This window comes from Chlorocebus sabaeus, chromosome 21, assembly GCF_047675955.1.
Source record: "Chlorocebus sabaeus isolate Y175 chromosome 21, mChlSab1.0.hap1, whole genome shotgun sequence".
In the NCBI taxonomy this organism is placed as follows: domain Eukaryota; kingdom Metazoa; phylum Chordata; class Mammalia; order Primates; family Cercopithecidae; genus Chlorocebus; species Chlorocebus sabaeus.
This window is the reverse complement of record NC_132924.1, coordinates 4,413,373-4,430,486: the sequence shown is the minus strand read 5'-3', so window position 1 is coordinate 4,430,486 and position 17,114 is coordinate 4,413,373. Positions and strand designations below refer to the sequence as shown.

General features: G+C 41.5%; 1 protein-coding gene across 31 annotated transcripts in view; it reads left to right on the top strand.

Moving 5' to 3' along the window:
* The window catches only part of LOC140709624 (argininosuccinate lyase-like), an 82,898-nt gene that overhangs the window by 5,804 nt on the left and 59,980 nt on the right, over positions 1-17,114 (top strand). For all 31 annotated transcript variants that reach the window (XR_012090220.1, XR_012090225.1, XR_012090228.1 and 28 more), the window contains exon 2: positions 3,758-3,919. The gene's annotated coding sequence lies outside the window, so the exon portion shown is untranslated. The remainder of the gene's footprint in view (positions 1-3,757; positions 3,920-17,114) is intronic.

Here is a 17,114-nt window from a genome sequence, read left to right as displayed (position 1 = left end):
TGAAAAAGATCCACATGTAAGTGGGCCCACGCAGCTTAAACCTGTGTTGTTCAAGGGTGCACTGCATTTGAAAATCAAGTCCACCAAAAAGTTGCCATGTTTTACAAAATGTTGAATTACTACCTCCCCCATATCAAAATGTTGGATTATTACCTCCCCTGTATCTTAAAGTACAATCTATTTACTATCCCATTGAGATAATGAAACTTTTTGAATTAGAATAGAACCTAGGGCTGGACATACTGGTTCACGCCAGCACTTTGGGAAGCTGATGTGGGTGGGTCACTTGAGTTTAGGAGTTTGAGACCAGCCTGGCCAATACAGTGAAACCCCCTCTCTACTAAAATTGCAAAAAATTAGCTGGGTGTGGTGGTGGGTGCCTGTAATCCCAACTACGTGGGAGGCTGAGGCAGGAGAATCGCTTGAACCCAGGAGGCAGAGGTTGCAGCAAGCTGAGATCACACCACTACACTCTAGCCTGGGCAACAAGAGCCTTAAAATAAAAAAGCCGGGTATGGTGGCGGGCACCTGTAATCCCAGGCAGGAAAATCGCTTGAACCCGGGAGACAGAGGCTGTAGTTGGCTGAGATTGCGCCACTGGACTCCAGCCTGGGCAACAAGAGAGAACTCCTTCTCCAGAAGAAAGAACGTAGAAGAGTTTACTTCTCCTTGCTTTGTCAGAGATTCACAGGTTAAGTGACTTGCCCAACACAGGTTATTGTTACCTTGGGCAAGATATCTTGGGCAGGATATCTTGGACAAATTGAGACTTGACACCTGGCTTCCAGAGTACTTTAGAGTCCCCTTTGCACCCTACTTCCTGAGCCTGGAAGTTCTAGATGAGCTTGAACAACATAGTGAGGCCCTGTCTCTACAAAAAATACAAAAAATAGCCAGGCATGGTAGCATGTACTTGTAGTTCTAGCTACTCAGGAGGCTGAGGTGGGAGGATCGCTTCAGCCTGGGAGGTTGAGGCTGCAGTGAGTTGTGATCATGCTACTATACTGCAGAGAGGGTCTCAGAGCCAGACCCTCTCTCTCAAAAAAAAAAAAAAAAAAAAAAAAAAAGGGTTAAAAGTATATCTTCTTTTTAAAACATAGAAGGCCAATATAGATATAACAGAAATTGTCATATTGTCAGATTCTTTTCTGCACTCAGCCCTAACAAAACATGCTGTCTTCAACTTTACTTAGTTGGAGACAACTTTATTTAGTTGAAGAGAGAAAAAGTTCTAATTTGGGTTCTCTTTATCCAAGGAGTCTCCACTTTCACTGTGTATTGTTCAAACTGAAAAGAGACTTTGTATTTAATCTCAGATGTCATTAAGTACTTGAAATAAATTAGATTTCTAGTTAAATTAAGAGCTGCTTCAAGTTCTTAATTAGTAGTACATTCAATAGTCAGGAATACACGCTGTTGTTGTTGAGACGGAGTTTTGCTCTTGTTGCCCAGGCTGGAGTGCAGTGGCACGATCTTGGCTCACTGCAACCTCTGCCTCCTGGGTTCAAGCGATTCTACTGCCTCAGCCTCCTGAGTAGCTGGGATTACAGGCATGAGCCACCATGCCCAGCTAATTTTGTATTTTTAGGTGAGGTGGGGTTTCTCCATGTTGGAAATGGCTGGTTTTGAACTCTCGACCTCAGGTGATCCGCCTGCCTCAACCTCCCAAAGTACTGGGATCACATGCGTGAGCCCCCATGCCTGGCCAGGATACACACTCTTAATTTCATGGTCACCTGTTTTCATGAAGCCATTTTCCAGATATATAAAATCTCTAATTTTCACAAAACCAATATATAGAGTATGTAGCTACTGTCTTTTTTCTTTTTTTGAGACAAGGCTTCCCTCTGTTGCCCAGGCTGGAGTGCAGTGGCATGACCAAGGCTCACTGCAGCCTCGACCTTCCAGACTCAAGGGATCTTCCCACCTCAGCCTCTAGTATCTGGGACCACAGGTGTGTGCCCACACGCCTGGCTCATTTTTAGTTTTTTGTAGAGACGGGGATCTTGCCATATTGTCTGGATGGGTCCAGAACTCCTGGGCTCAAGTAATCTGCTGGCCTCAGCCTTCTAAAGTGCTGGGGTTACAGGCATGAGCCACCGTGCCCTGCTTGTCTTCTTTTTCAAGTTGGTCAGTTCTCCTTGCAATGAATGCTTTTCCCCTTACATTTGAACACTTGAAGAATTATTGACAGAACATTTCCATTTCTTTCTCTTTTTTTTTTCCTGAGATGGAGTCTCTGTCACCCAGGCTGAAGTGCAGTGGCTTGATCTCAGCTCACTGCCACCTCGGCCTCCTGGGTTCAAGCGATTCTCCTTCCTCAGTCTTCTGAGTAGCTGGGTTTACAGGTGCCCACCACCATGCCCAGCTAATTTTTGTATTTTTTAGTAGAAACAGGGTTTTCACCATATTGGCGAGGCTGGTCTCAAACTCCTAACCTCAGTTGATCCACCCACCTCGGCCTCCCAAAGTGCTGGGATTATAGACTATGAGCCACCGCGCCCGGCCTGTCCATGGATTTTTTTAAAAATGTGCTTTGAGCAATCTAAAACGAAAGCAGTCTGCCTAAAATTTATATTCATATATTTCTACTATATTGTAGATGTTGATTTTGTGGAGCTATGATTTAATAAGATATTTTACCAGTAATAAGACGTTTTATAATTTTGTATATTGTTATTTTCTGAAAAGTTTAGTTATTTAAGTGCAAATGCAAAGGACAGGAGTGATCATATTGAAGCACTAGGAAAAGACTTTGTGGGTAAAAATTCGACCTCAAATATGCAAATATTTAACTTCCCATATGGAAATAATGTCTTTTTACAAAAGAAAAATAAACATATTTGTTTGCATGGTGTTCTTATACACGCACACATGCGCGCGCACACACACACACACACGCCTTTAGAAATGGTAACCAGGCCGGGTGCCGTGGCTCACACCAGTAATCCCAGCACTTTGGGAGGCCAAGGTGGGTGGATCACCTGAGGTCAGGAGTTTGAGACCAGCCTGGCCAACATGGTGAAACCCTGTCACTACTAAAAATACAAAAATCAGCTGGGTGTAGTGGCATGCGCTTGTAATCCCAGCTACTCGGGAGGCTGAGACAGGGGATTGCTCGAACCTGGGAGGTGGAGGTTGCAGTGAGCCTAGATTACACCATTCTACTCCAGCCTGGGCGACAGAGCAAGACTGTCTCCAAAAAAAAAAAAAAAAGGAAAAAGAAAAAGAAAGAAAAGAATATGGTAACCAGTCTATATTCTTTTTAGGTGATCTTTGAAAAGCAAAAGCAAATCTATCTGCAAACACATCTAGGTGTGGGGCAAGAGTGTGTGAAAATGGGACATTAAATAAGATTGATTGATGGAAAAAGTGATGTAGAATGTAGGCAAAATCCCTTCCACAATTTTGATGAAAGTTATTTTAATTTGTCTCATCACTCAGCTTAATAAGAAATAAAATTAAAAATAATTTACTTTGTCCTGGTATTTACATTTTACTAGCTCCATATGTGTAGAGGTGTAAGGGATTTTTAGAAGAGAAACAAGGTTAAGACTTTTAAACCTGAATTTGGATAAAAGATGAATCTTCAAAAGTATTGATAGTTTTGGAAAATAATTTTTAAGAAAGGCATGACAGCCAGTGATTATCTAGTTACGCAATTTGTTGCCAGGGATTGTGAAGCTTTACTATAAAAACTACAGGATGAGTGATGAATCCTTGATGCTGAGATTTTGTTCGTCTTCTTTTTCAATAGGTGAACATTGTACCACTGATTACCAAAGCAGACACAATTTCTAAAAATGATTTACAGATGTTTAAGAGTAAGATAATGAGTGAATTGATTAGCAATGGCATCCAGATATATCAGCTCCCAACAGATGAAGAAACTGCTGCTCAAGCAAACTCCTCAATTAATGTAAGTTTCAGTAACAATATCTGACAAAGAGGCTATAAATGAGTGTTTATCCAGAATCTAGTGTGAGAATTTTTACATTTGCTTTATTTTGAAAAGCTTCTGCTGAGAATTGAATATTTGTAAGCAGATTTATTTAAATTTAATTGAAGCACCGTGTTCCTCAAGGATATTGGCCTATAATTTTCTTCTTGGAAGTATATTTTCTTGCTTTGATATCAAGGGGATGCTGCCTCATAAAATGACTCTGAAAGTGTTACCTCTTTTTTCTATTTTTTCAAAGAATTTGAGGATGTTTTATATTAAAATTTCTTTGAATGTTTGGTAGAATTTACCCATGAAGTAATCTGGTCCTGGGCTATATTTTGGAGTTTTGAAAAATTACTTCTTTAGTTTCTCTATTTGTTATTAGTCTCTTTAAACTCTCCATTTATTCTCCATTCAGTCTTGGTAGGTTATATGTTTCTAGTCATTTCACCATTTCTTCCAAGTTGTCAAATTGGTTGATGTACAATTGTCCATAATAGTCCCATATAATTCTGTTTATTTCTGTAATAAGTTGTAATGTCTTCTCTTTCATTTCTTATTTTATTAACATATTCTCTATTTTTGTCCTAGGTCAAGGTAAGGGCTTTGATTTTGACTTTTTTCCCCCAAATCAACTCTTAGCTTAATTGATTAATGTTTTTGTTTTATTTTTTGAGACAGAGTCTCACTCTGTTGCCCAGGCTGGAGTGCAGTGGCACAGTCTTGGCTCATTGTAACCTCCATCTCCCGGATTCAAGTGATTCTCCTGCCTCAGCCTCCTAAGTAGCTGGGATTACAGGAGCGTGCCACCACGCCTGGCTAATTTTTGTATTTTTAGTTTAGATAGGGTTTCACTATGTTGGGTGGGCTGGTCTTGAACTCCTGAACTCAAGAGATCTCCTGGGATTACAGGCATGAGCCACCATGCCTGGCCGATTAAAATTTTTTAAATATTTCATGTATTTATGCTCTAATCTTTGTTTTTTCTTTCCTTCTGCTTATTTGTGTGTGTGTGTGTGTGTGTGTGTGTGTGTGTGTAAGGTTAGGTTGTTTATTTCAGATCTTTTTGGTTTTTTTTGAGTTGGAGTCTCCCTCTGTCACCCAGGCTAGAGTGCAGTGACGCAATCTCGGCTCACTGCAGCCTCCGCCTGCCAGGTTCAAGCAATTCTCCTCCCTCAGCCTCTCGAGTAGCTGGGACTACAGGCATGCACCACCATACCCTAATTTTTTTTCTATTTTTGGTAGAGACGGTGTTTCACCATGTTAGCCAGGCTGGTCTTGAACTCCTGACCTCAGGCAATCCACCTGCCTCGGCCTCCCAAAGTACTGGGATTACAGGCATGAGCCACCATGCACAGGCGAGATCTTTTTTTAAGAGATGTAGGTGTCTACTACTATAAACTTCCTTTGTTTTTTATTTTAGATTCAGAGGGTGTAAGTGCGTATTTGTCAAATAGATATATTGCATAATGGTGAGATTCAGCTTCTAGTGTAACTATTCTGAGATAGTAAACTTTGTACCCAACAGATCATTTTTTTTTTTTTTTTTTTGAGACATGGTCTCACTCTGTTGTCCCAGCTGGTGTGCAGTGCTGTGATCACATCTCACTACCAGTAGATAATGTTTTGACCATCAGCCTCCTCCCAATCTCTGCCTTTTGGAGTCTTGTTATCTATTGTTTCCATCTTTATGTCCTTGTGTACTCATTGTTTAGCTCCTGCTTATGAGAACATGTGGTACTTGATTTTGTGTTTCTGAGTGATTTCACTTAGGATAATGGCCCGCAGCTCCATCCATGTTACTGCACAGAGCATGATTTCTTTTTTTTATGGCTGCATAGTATTCCATGGTGTATATATACTACATTAAAAAAATCCAGTCCACTGTTAATGGACATTTAGGTTAATTCCATGACTTTACAATTATGAGTAGGAATGTAATACACATATGAGTGAAAGTGACTTTTTTATATAATGTTTACTTTCAGGTACATGCCTAGTATAATCACTGGGTCAAATGGTAGCTCTATTTTTAGTGCTTTGAGAAATCTCTATATTGTATTTCATAGAGATTGTGCTAATTTATGGTCCCACCAACAGTGAATAAGCATTCATTATTCTCTGCATCCACACCAACATCTGTTGTGTTTGCAGTAGTAGCCATTCTGATTATGTAAGATGATATCTTATTTTGTGTGTGTGTGTGTGTGTGTGTGTGTGTGTGTGTGTGTGTGTGTTTGAGACAGAGTCTCGCTCTGTCACTCAGGCTGGAGTGCAGTGAAATGATTTCGGCTCACTGCAACCTCCGCCTCCTGGATTCAAGCGATTCTCCTGCCTCAGCTCCCCGAGTTGCTGGGATTACAGGCACCCACCACCACGCCCAGCTAATTTTTGTATTTGTAGTAGAGTTGGGGTTTAACCTCATTGGTCAGGCTGGTCTCAAACTCCTGACCTCAGGTGATCCACTTGCCTTGGCCTCCCAAAGTGCTGGTATTACAGGTGTGAGCCACTGCACCCGGCCTTTATTGTGGTTTTAATTTGTGTTTCTTTTTTTTTTTTTTTTTTTTTTTTTTGAGACGGAGTCTCGCTCTGTCGCCCAGGCTGGAGTGCAGTGGCCGGATCTCAGCTCACTGCAAGCTCCACCTCCCGGGTTTACGCCATTCTCCTGCCTCAGCCTCCCGAGTAGCTGGGACTACAGGCGCCCGCCACCTCGCCCGGCTAGTTTTTTGTATTTTTTAGTAGAGACGGGGTTTCACCGGGTTAGCCAGGATGGTCTCGATCTCCTGACCTCGTGATCCACCCGTCTCGGCCTCCCAAAGTGCTGGGATTACAGGCTTGAGCCACCGCGCCCGGCCTAATTTGTGTTTCTTGATGATTGGTGATGTTGAGTGATTTTTCATATGTTTGGTGGCCACTTGTATGTCTCCTTTTGAGAAATGTCTGTTCATATCCTTTGCAGTCTTTTTAATGGGGTTGTTTATTGTTGGTTGTTGTTGAGTTGTTTGTGTTCTTTATAGATTCTGTATATTAGTCTTTGTCAGATGCAAAGTTTGCAAATATTTTGTTCCTGTTGTGTAGATTGTCTCTTTACTCTGTTGATTATTTCTTTTGCTGTGCTCTTTAGTTTAAGTCCCATTTGTGTATGTTTGGTTTTGTTGCATGTTTTTCAGGACTAATTTATGAATTATTTGCCTAGGCCAATATCTAGAAGAGTTTTTCCTACATTTTCTTCTAGGATTTTTATAGCATCTGGTGTTTCATTTAAGTCGTTAATGCATCTTGAGTTAAAGTTTGCATATGGTAAGAGATGGGGATTCAGTTTCATTCTTTTGCCTATGGGTAGCCAGTTTTCCCAGCACCATTTATTAAATAGAATGCCCTTTCCCTATTGTTTGTTTTTGCCAACTTTGTCAAAGATCACCTGGATGTAGGCATGTGGCTTCATTACTGGTTCTTTATTCTCTTTTCTTTCACAATTTTTTTCTCCCTTTTTTAGCTGTATCCTTCCTAGCAACGGACTCTTTATTCTGTTCTATTAATCAATCAGTCTGTTTTTGTGCCAATGCCATACTGGTTTATTTAGTATTGCATTATAGTATAATTTGTAGTCAGACACATGATGCCTCTGGCTTAGTTCTTTTTGCTTAGGATTACTTTGGCTATTTAGATGCATTTTTGGTTCCATATGATGTTTAGGAACGTTTTTTTCTAATCCTGTAAAAAATGTTATTGGTAATTTGATAGGAATTGTGGTGAATCTTTAGGTTGCTTTGGTTAATATGGTCTTGGTAATGTTATTGATTCTTCCAATAGAAAAATTCCATAAATTTCTGGAATAGTTTCAGTAAGATTGATACCAGCTCTTCATTGTACTTCTGGCAAAATTTGGCTGTAAACCCATTTGTTCTTTTTGTTTGTTTGTTTGAAATTATTTTATTACTGAGTCTATTTCATTACTTGTTATTGGTCTATTTAGGATATCTATTTTTTTTCTGGTTCAGTCTTAAGAGGTTGTATGTTTCCAGGAATTTATCCATTTTCTTTCTTTCTTTTTTTAAGGAATATAAAACTTATTGACAGCTGTTCACCAGTATTTACAATAAGGTAAATGACATACAGTTGGATAATATTCTCGTTACCACAGAGGTGTTTTTCCTGCCTTTTACTAAACCAGTAAAGCAAATGCTGAAAAGATTGAGTCTACATGTAAGGAATGAGTTGGGGTAAAGAAAAACATGTAAGTCTTTTAGTTTACTTTTGTAATTTAAGCTATAAAAGGCTTTTTTTTTTTTTTTTTTTTTTTTGAGACAGAGTCTTGCTCTGTTGTCCAGACTAGAGAGCAGTGGCGCCATCTCGGCTCACTGCAATGTCTGCCTCCCGGGTTCAAACAATTCTCTAGAAGAGGCCATTTTTTATTGCAGACTTGAAGAGCTATTATTCACTGCCTCCAAGCTGCTCTGGGTTGAAGCTCTGCAGCATCTCTGGCCCTGTGCGCCTCTGGCTCAAGCCACATCTGAGCAGGGAGGGATAAATTTAACCATTTTGTCTAGGTTTTCTAGTTTGTATGCATAGAGATATTCATATTAGTTTCTGATCTTTTGTTTTCTGTGGTATCAGTTGTAATGTCACTTTTATCACTTCTGATTGTGCTTGTGCTTACTTAAATCTTCTTTTTTCTTGGTTAATCTAGCTAGCACCATATCAATTTTCTTTCCTTTCTTTTTTTTTTTTTTTTTTGAGACAGAGTTTCACTTTGTTTTCCAGGCTGGGGTGCAGTGGCACGATCTTGACTCACTACAACCTCTGCCTCCCAGGTTCAAGCAATTGTTATGCCTCAGCCTCCTGGACCTGGGATTACAGGCATCCGCCCCCATGTCCAGCTGATTTTTTGTATTTTAGTAGAGACAGGGTTTCCCCATCTTGCCCAGGCTGGTCTCCAACTCCTGAGCTCAGGCGATTCACCTGTCTCAGCCTCCCAAAATGGTAGGATTACAGGCATGAGCCATGGTGCCTGGCCTAGCACCATATCAATTTTCTTATCTTTTCAAAAAAAAAAAAAACAGGTTTTTTGAACTAACGCAGGTAAAAAATAAAGAAAATTTAAATAAATAAGAGGTCAAGAAATAGGAAATTATGTAAAGCAACCCAACTTATGAGTTGTAGGCATTCCTGAGAGAGAAGAGGAGAAGATAAAAAGATTAGAAACATATTTGAGGGAATAATCAGAAAAACTCTCTTGGCCTTGCTAGAAAGGTACACATCCAGATGCAAGAAGCTCAGAGAACACCTGGAAATACTTTGCAAGATGAACTTCACCAGACTATCTAAAGTCAACTAGAAGGAAAATACTCTGAAAGAAGCAAGAGAGAAATTTCAAATCATCTATAAATGAAATCACATTAGACTAACTACAGACTTCACAGAAGAAACTTTACAAGCCAGGAGGCACTGGGATTCTATTTTCTGTCTGTCTTCTGCTTAGTCTAGCCTATTGTTAAAGCTTTCAACTGTAAATCCATCCTTCAGTGTGTTTTTCATTTCTAGAAATTCCATTCTTTTAATTTAAAGATATCTGTACTTAATTCACATTCTGCATTGTTCTGATATCTTTGTGATGATTTTCAGTCTTCTCTTGGATCTCATTGAGCTTCCTTATCCATATTTTGAATTCATTATCTTTCATTTCAGAATTGTCATTTTGGTTGGTAGGATCCATTGCTAGAGAGCTAGTGCATCCTTTGGTAATGTCAAAACATTCTGCATTTTTTTGTTTTGTTTTGTTTTGTTTTTTAATTCATGATGCCAAAGTTCTTATGATGGTTTCTTCTCATCCGGGAAAGTTGTCACTTCTTATTTTTGAATTTACTTTAATTTAGATGGGGCTTTTCCCCCTTGTGGGTGTAACTATAGCATCTATAGGGTAGGGGGCTTTGGCTTTGTTTCTTTAGCCCTGTACCCTTCTGTCAGTAGAATTGGTTTGTGCCATTTAACCTCCATGCCAGTAAGTGGCACTTATGAGTAAGAGCCAGCAGTGGCAGAAGTGGATGGTGTGTGTTTGATCTTTTTTTTTTTTTTTTGAGACGGAGTCTTGCTGTGTCACCCAGGCTGGAGTGCAGTGGCCGGATCTCAGCTCACTGCAAGCTCCTCCTCTCGGGTTCACGCCATTCTCCTGCCTCAGCCTCCCGAGTAGCTGGGACTACAGGTACCCGCCACTTTGCCCGGCTAGTTTTTTGTATGTTTAGTAGAGACGGGGTTTCACCGTGTTAGCCAGGATGGTCTCGATCTCCTGACCTCATGATCCGCCCATCTCGGCCTCCCAAAGTGCTGGGATTACAGGCTTGAGCCACCGCGCCCGGCCTGATCTTTGTTTACTGTGATTTCGTCTCTGTTGTTTCAGGTGATAGGCTGCTTTATGTAATGCCTAAACTCTGAGTTGCCTGTTCAGCCCAGAGGGGAAGACAAAGCTGGGCAGAGCTGGACCACAAAGCTTACCCACCAACATCTCAGTGATGAACATGAAGAGTAGCCTTTATAGGGGTGGCTGGAGCAGCTCCTGTTGAAATGCTCACAGGTCTCTGTAGGGAGGGAGGAGCTGTACCAGCTCTGCCTCCTATGTAGGTAGGAACATGATCTGTTTCCCTATCCTACCCCTGTCCCACAGAGCTCATGACTGTTAGTTCAGACAGACACTGTCATCTACCTCCAGGTCATAATGTAGCCAAGAGCTATTGAAAATGCCTGTCTGGTGACTCTTCGTAGGAGCAACCTCAGGGTAGGACCTCCTCTCTCAGCCCAATATAGGCAGCCCTGTGGCTTGCCTGTTCTCTCATGCAGGGACACTGCTACTTTGTGTACATAGGGGAAGCAGCTTCACCTTTCAGCACAGGAGGGTGGGTTTCAGCTGTTGTAGTGTCGGCCAGCTGGGTTAGCACAGCCTTAGTCTCTAGAAGGAGTGATCAGGTGCCAATGGTGGACTGGGCTAGCCATTTTCTTGATTCTCAGATCCCTATATGTTGTTCTAGATAGCATGCATAAGTACTGGAGGGACTGGATCAGAAACAGGCTGGCCTATGTGTCCTCAGGTACCCAGGGTTCAGATGCTGGCTGTGATAGAGAGGGGCAGGCTGGCCCCCACACAACTGGCAGAAAACTTAGGCAGGGGCAGGAAGAATGCTCAGGCAACTGCAGAATGCTAAAGCGACAGCAGTGCCAGGGCTGATTGCAAGTACCTGGGGCTGGGCTCTCAGAAGAGTGCCAGGCCACAGCTGAAATGATCAGATGGGAACATTGTTCTTAATTCTTTTTCTTTGAGACAGAGTTTTGCTCTTGGTGCCCAGGCTGGAGTGCAATGGTAGGACCTCAGCTCATTGTAACCTCTGCCTCCCGGGTTCAAGCAATTCTCCTCCCTCAGCCTCCTGAGTAGCTGGCATTATAGGCACCTGCCATCACATCGGCCAAATTTTGTATTTTTAGTAGAGACGGGGTTTTGCCACGTTGGCCAGGCTGGTCTTGAACTCCTGACCTCAGGTGATTTGCCTGCCTCAGCCTCCCAAAGTGCTGGGATTACAGGCGTGAGCCACTGCACCCAGCCCATCCTTTGTTCTTAAAGGACAGTTTTTTGGGGATAAAGTATTCCTTTTGGTCTTTCTCTTTCTTCCAGTACATTGAATCATCCCACTGTTTATTGACCTGCAAGATTTCTGTTGAGATGTCCATTGATAGTCTTATGCAGGCTCCCTTATATGGGACAAGATGTTTTTCTCTTGCTGCTTTCAGAATTCTCTTTGTGATATGGGTCAGAGTATACAAAGATTCAGTTTGCAAAATGAGTAATTTCTTTTTTCTTTTTTTTTTTTTTTTTTTGAGATCTAGTCTCACTCTGTTGTCCAGGCTGGAGTACAGTGGCAGTGATCTTGGCTCACTGCAAGCTCTGCCTCCTTCTGAGATTTCTATAATGCGTACATTGGTTTTCTTGACGATTTTCTGTAAGTTCCATATGCTCTCTTCACTTTTTCCATCCTTTTTGTTTTTGTTCATCTAATGATAATTTCAAATAATTTGTTTTAGAGTTCACTCATTCTTTCTTCTGTTTGATTGAGTCTTGCATTGAAGCTGTCCACTAAAATTCTCAGTGCAATTATTTTACATTGTAGAGCCAGAATTTTTGTGTGTTTTTTATTTGTTGATTGAACTTCTAATTTTGTTCATGTATTGTTTTCCTGATTTCATTTTGTCATTTATCTGTATTTGCTTGAAGCTTATTTAGCTTTTTTTTTAGACAGTGATTTTGAATTTTTGCTGGCTGTGGTGGCTCACACCTGTCATTCCAGCACTTTGGGAAGCTGAGGTGGGCGGATCACCTGAGGTCAGGAGTTTGAGGCTAGCCTGGCTAACATGGTGACACCCCATCTCTACTAAAAATACAAAAACTAGCTGAGCATGGTGGTGCGTGCCTGTAGTCCCAGCTACTCGGGAGGCTGAGGCAGGAGAATCGCTTGAATTTGGGAAGTGGAGGTTGCAGTGAGTTGAGATCACACCACTGTACTCCAGCCTGGGTGACAGAACGAGACTCTTGTCAAAACAGACAAACATAATTATTTTGAATTTTTTTCAAGTAGCACATGGATCTTCATTATTTTGGGACCTGTTAATGGCTCTATATTAGCGATTTTTTTCTCTTTTTGTTTTTGTGGGGTCATGTTTGACTTCTTCCTCATGATCTTCATAGTCTTGCATTGGTCTTTGCTTATTTAAAGGAGCAATCTTGTCTTCTCATCTTTACAGACTTGTTTTATTAGGTAAAGACACTCTCATCTTAGGCTCCCAACTGGTGTAACTACCTTAGGGACCATGGTCATGTGGGATGGATCGGGTCCTGGTCTTCTGTGAGTTCTGCAGTCAGTCTGTATGTGGGTGAAGCTCATGGAAGGACTTTGGACAAGGAGCTTCAGTGCTTCGGGCGTGTGCGGTTGAAGCCAAGTCCACAGAGAAATGCGGATGCTTATAGGTCTGCTGAGTCTGCCCTTAATGTATTTCCTACTAAGGTGTGAGTCTGTCTTCTTAAAGGGGCTTTCCTTGGTCTTCAGATATACTAGAATATCATAATCTGCTATCTGGATCCCAAAGCTCCCGCAATGGCACTTTTGTCTATAGATGCTTGCCAAATTAGTATTTTCTCGGGGGATAAGAAGTGGGATCTCCTAGTCTCTTATCTTGCAGGTGTCACTCTCCTTTAATTCTTTAATCTTGGTTTCTCTTAGATCTGTGGACCTAATTATAATGACTATTGGAAATAAAATATTTTTTTAATAAATCCAATATCTGAACAGTCTCACAGCCAGTTTCTGTTGACAACTTTGTTTCTTTTTTTAGGGGTATATTTTATTTTATACATTCCATGTAATATTTTGTTACAAATGGGGTATTTTAGATACTGCATTGTAACAACTTGGGATGCGAGTTCTATCTCCTCCCCTAGAGCTTGTTATTGTTATGTATTTGTTCAGTAACTGGCGGAATTGTTTGAGTAAAGTCTGTTTCTCCTCCTACAATGTTAAGCCTCTGATGTTGCTCCTTATTAAGGTGTAGTTTTAGGCAGGCCCATAGCCACACTGAGTGAAGTGATTTTGGTTGCCCTCTCTCTTTTCACATGATCATACCCAGCTGATAAGCTCCACTGATTGCCAGCTGATTGCTCAGTTGTTTGCAGCACTGCCCTGTTAAAGATAATGTTCTGTAAATGAATTCTATCAAATTATGTCTCCTTTTAAGGAATGATTTCTGAGGTCAGTGTTTGACATTTGTTGCAACCCCAGGATGCCTCCTCCCAGCTTTCTTATTGTTTGTTTCTCTCTTGCAAACTAATTGGACTACAATTTAGCCTTTATTGGAGTCTCCTTATAATTTTATTTTACCCCAACCTTCATCCTTCTTTTTTTTTTTTTTTTTTTTGAGATGAAGTCTCACTCTGTTGCCCAGGCTGGAGTGCAATGGCATGATCTTGGCTCACTGCAACCTCCGCCTCCTGGGTTCAAGCAATTCTCCTGCCTCAGCTTCCTGAGTAGCTGGGATTACAGGCACCTGCCACCATGGCTGGCTAATTTTTGTATTTTTAGTAGAGACAGGGTCTCACCACTTTGGCCAAACTGGTCTCAAACTCCTGACCTCAAATGATCCACCTGCCTTGGCCTCCCAAAGGGCTGAGATTACAAGTGTGAGCCACATGCCCGGCCCCATCCTTCTTTTTAAATGTAAAAGACTAGTTTTTTTGGAGTAGTTTTATGTTTGTAGAAAAATTGAGCAGAAAGAACAGAGACATCTTAAGGCTCTCCCTTGATTTTCTTCTATTATTAACATCCTGCCTTAAGTGTGGTGTATTTGTTACACTTGATGAGGCAATATTGGTAAGTTGTAAACTAAAGTTCGTATCTGACAATTCTTCACTGTGTTGAACATTGTATGGGTTTGAACAGATGTCTAGTGACCTCTATCCCATAGTACAGTAACATTCACCATAGTTTCACTGCCCTAAATATCACCTGTACTTGACGTATTCATTTCTGTCTCCTTCTCTTCCCTTTACCCTTGGCAACTATTGATCTTTTTACTCTTCATAATTTTCCATTTTGGGAATATCATATAGTTGGAGTCATAGTTCATGTAGAACTTTCGGATTGGCTTCACTCTACTTAGAAATATGTATTTAAGGTTTCTCTGTGTCTTTTTTGGTGGCTTGGTAGCTGATTTCTTGTTATTATTGAATAATATTTCATGTTTAGGTATGCCACAGATTGTTTATTGACTCACCGATTGAAGAACATCTTGGATGCTTTCAAGCTTTAGCAATTATGAATAAAGTTGCTATAAACATTTGTGTGCAGGCTTTTGTACGGATGCAAGTTTTCAACTTATTTGGATAAATACTGATGAGTGTACTTATGGATCATACGGTAAAAGTACATTTAGTTTTGAAGGAAACTGCCAAACAGTCTTACAGTGTGGCTATGCCATTTTGCATTCCCACAGGCAATGAGCGATAGTTCCTGCTGTTCTCTATCTTTCCCAGGATTTGGTGTTGTCAGTGTTTTGGATTTTGGAAATTAAAAAAATTTTTTTTGTTTGTTTTTGAGATAGAGTCTCATTCTTGTCACCCAGGCTGAAGATTACAGGTGTGCACCGCCACAGCTGGCTACTTTTTGTGTGTTTTTAGTAGAGATGGGGTTTCACCATGTTGGTCAGACTGGTCTCAAACTCCTGACCTTGGGTGATCCAGCCACCTCAGCCTTCCAAAGTGCTGGGATTACAGGGGCGAGCCACTGTGCCTGACCTAAAAATTTTTTTAACTCTTATTTTAGATTCAGTGGGTGGAAATTTAATAAATGTGTAGTATCATGTATTTTAATTTGCAATTCCTTGAGGATATATGTTGTTGATCATCTTTTTTACATGCTGGTTTGTTATCTGAATATCTTTTCTGTTGACGTGGCTATTTGGATCCTGTGCCCATTCTTTTTTTTTTTTTTTTTTGAGACGGAGTCTCGCTCTGCCGCCCAGGCTGGAGTGCAGTGGCCAGATCTCAGCTCACTGCAAGCTCCGCCTCCCGGGTTCACGCCATTCTCCTGCCTCAGCCTCCCAAGTAGCTGGGACTACAGGCGCCCGCCACCTCGCCTAGCTAGTTTTTTTTGTATTTTTTAGTAGAGACGGGGTTTCACCGTAATAGCCAGGATGGTCTCGATCTCCTGACCTTGTGATCCGCCCGTCTCGGCCTCCCAAAGTGCTGGGCCTGTGCCCATTCTTAATTGGGTTGTTCATTTTCTTGTTGTTGAGTTTTAAGAGTTCTTTGTATATTTTGGACATCAGTGCTTCTTGAAGTGTGTGTTGTGTAAAGATTTTCTCTCAGTCGGTGGCTTATCTTGTTATCTTTAACAGTGTCTTTTGCTAGCAGAAGTTTTAGTTTTAATGAAGTCCAACTCATCAATTCTTTCCATTCATCGATGATGTTTTTGGTATTATATCGATGAAGTCATTGCTAAACCCAAAGTCACCTACATTTCCTTTTATGTTATCTGTTGCAAGGGAATGATGACCCTGTGGACTGGTGGTGTAGGCATAAAAGAATTTATCGGTTGGGTTTGGTGGCTCATGCCTGTAATCCCAGCACTTTGGGAGGCCAAGGTGGGTGGATCACCTGAGGTCGAGAGTTTGAGACTAGCCTGACCAACATGGTTAAAACTCTGCCTCTACTAAAAATACAAAATCAGCTGGGTGTGGTGCCGCATGCCTGTAATCCCAGCTACTTGGGAGACTGAGGCAGGAGAATCGCTTGAACCTGGGAGGCGGAGGTTGCCGTGAGCCAAGATCACTCCATTGCACTCCAGCCTGGGCAACAAGAGCAAAACTCTGTCTGCAAAAAAAAAAAAAAAAAAAAAAAGAATTTTCCTTGTTGAGGCAGAGGTTGCAGTGAGCCAAGATTGCACCACTGCCCTCTAGCCTGAGTGACAGAGTGAGACTCTCTCAAAAAAAAAAAAAAGTTTACCTTGTTGTAGGTAGGGAAGGTAGACTTATTAAAGAAAGTAGGAAAATACATTGCTAGGGAAGCAATAGGCAGCTTGCAAGAAAGAAGCTGACTGCAAACAAAGGATTGCCTGAGATTTTATAGGCTAGTTCTTAGGCTGTATGCTGAAGAGGGCTTTCTGTAGTGCTGATAATGCCAAGGTTGTGATGCAAGATTATTCTCAGTCATTTTGCCAGCCAGGGACCTCTGGCCAGTGACAAACCCACCTGGGCCTTGCTTGGGCATGCTACCTGCCACACAGGAGGCTTTCCATTCACTTGGCCCAGTCTGGCTTGCACAGCGGCTCTGCCTGTGGCTGGACCAGCATGCCCCAGCCTGCCGTGTTACAGCTTCTACCTGAGATGGGGGGTTCATGAGCTCTTTTCCCATGTCCAAGAAGAATGAGGATACCCTGACAATTGAAGGATGAGGAAGGCAGAGAAGAATTTTATTGAGTGATGGAATAGCTGTCATTGGAGAGGGGACCTGGGGGCAGTTTCTCTCCTTGTGTGGCTAAGCCCCGGGATTTTATGGGCTCAGAACAGGGGAGTACATGCTGATTGGTTTATGAGTATGCAAAAAGGTTAAAACAAAGGCACCACCCAAAGGTGGGCACAA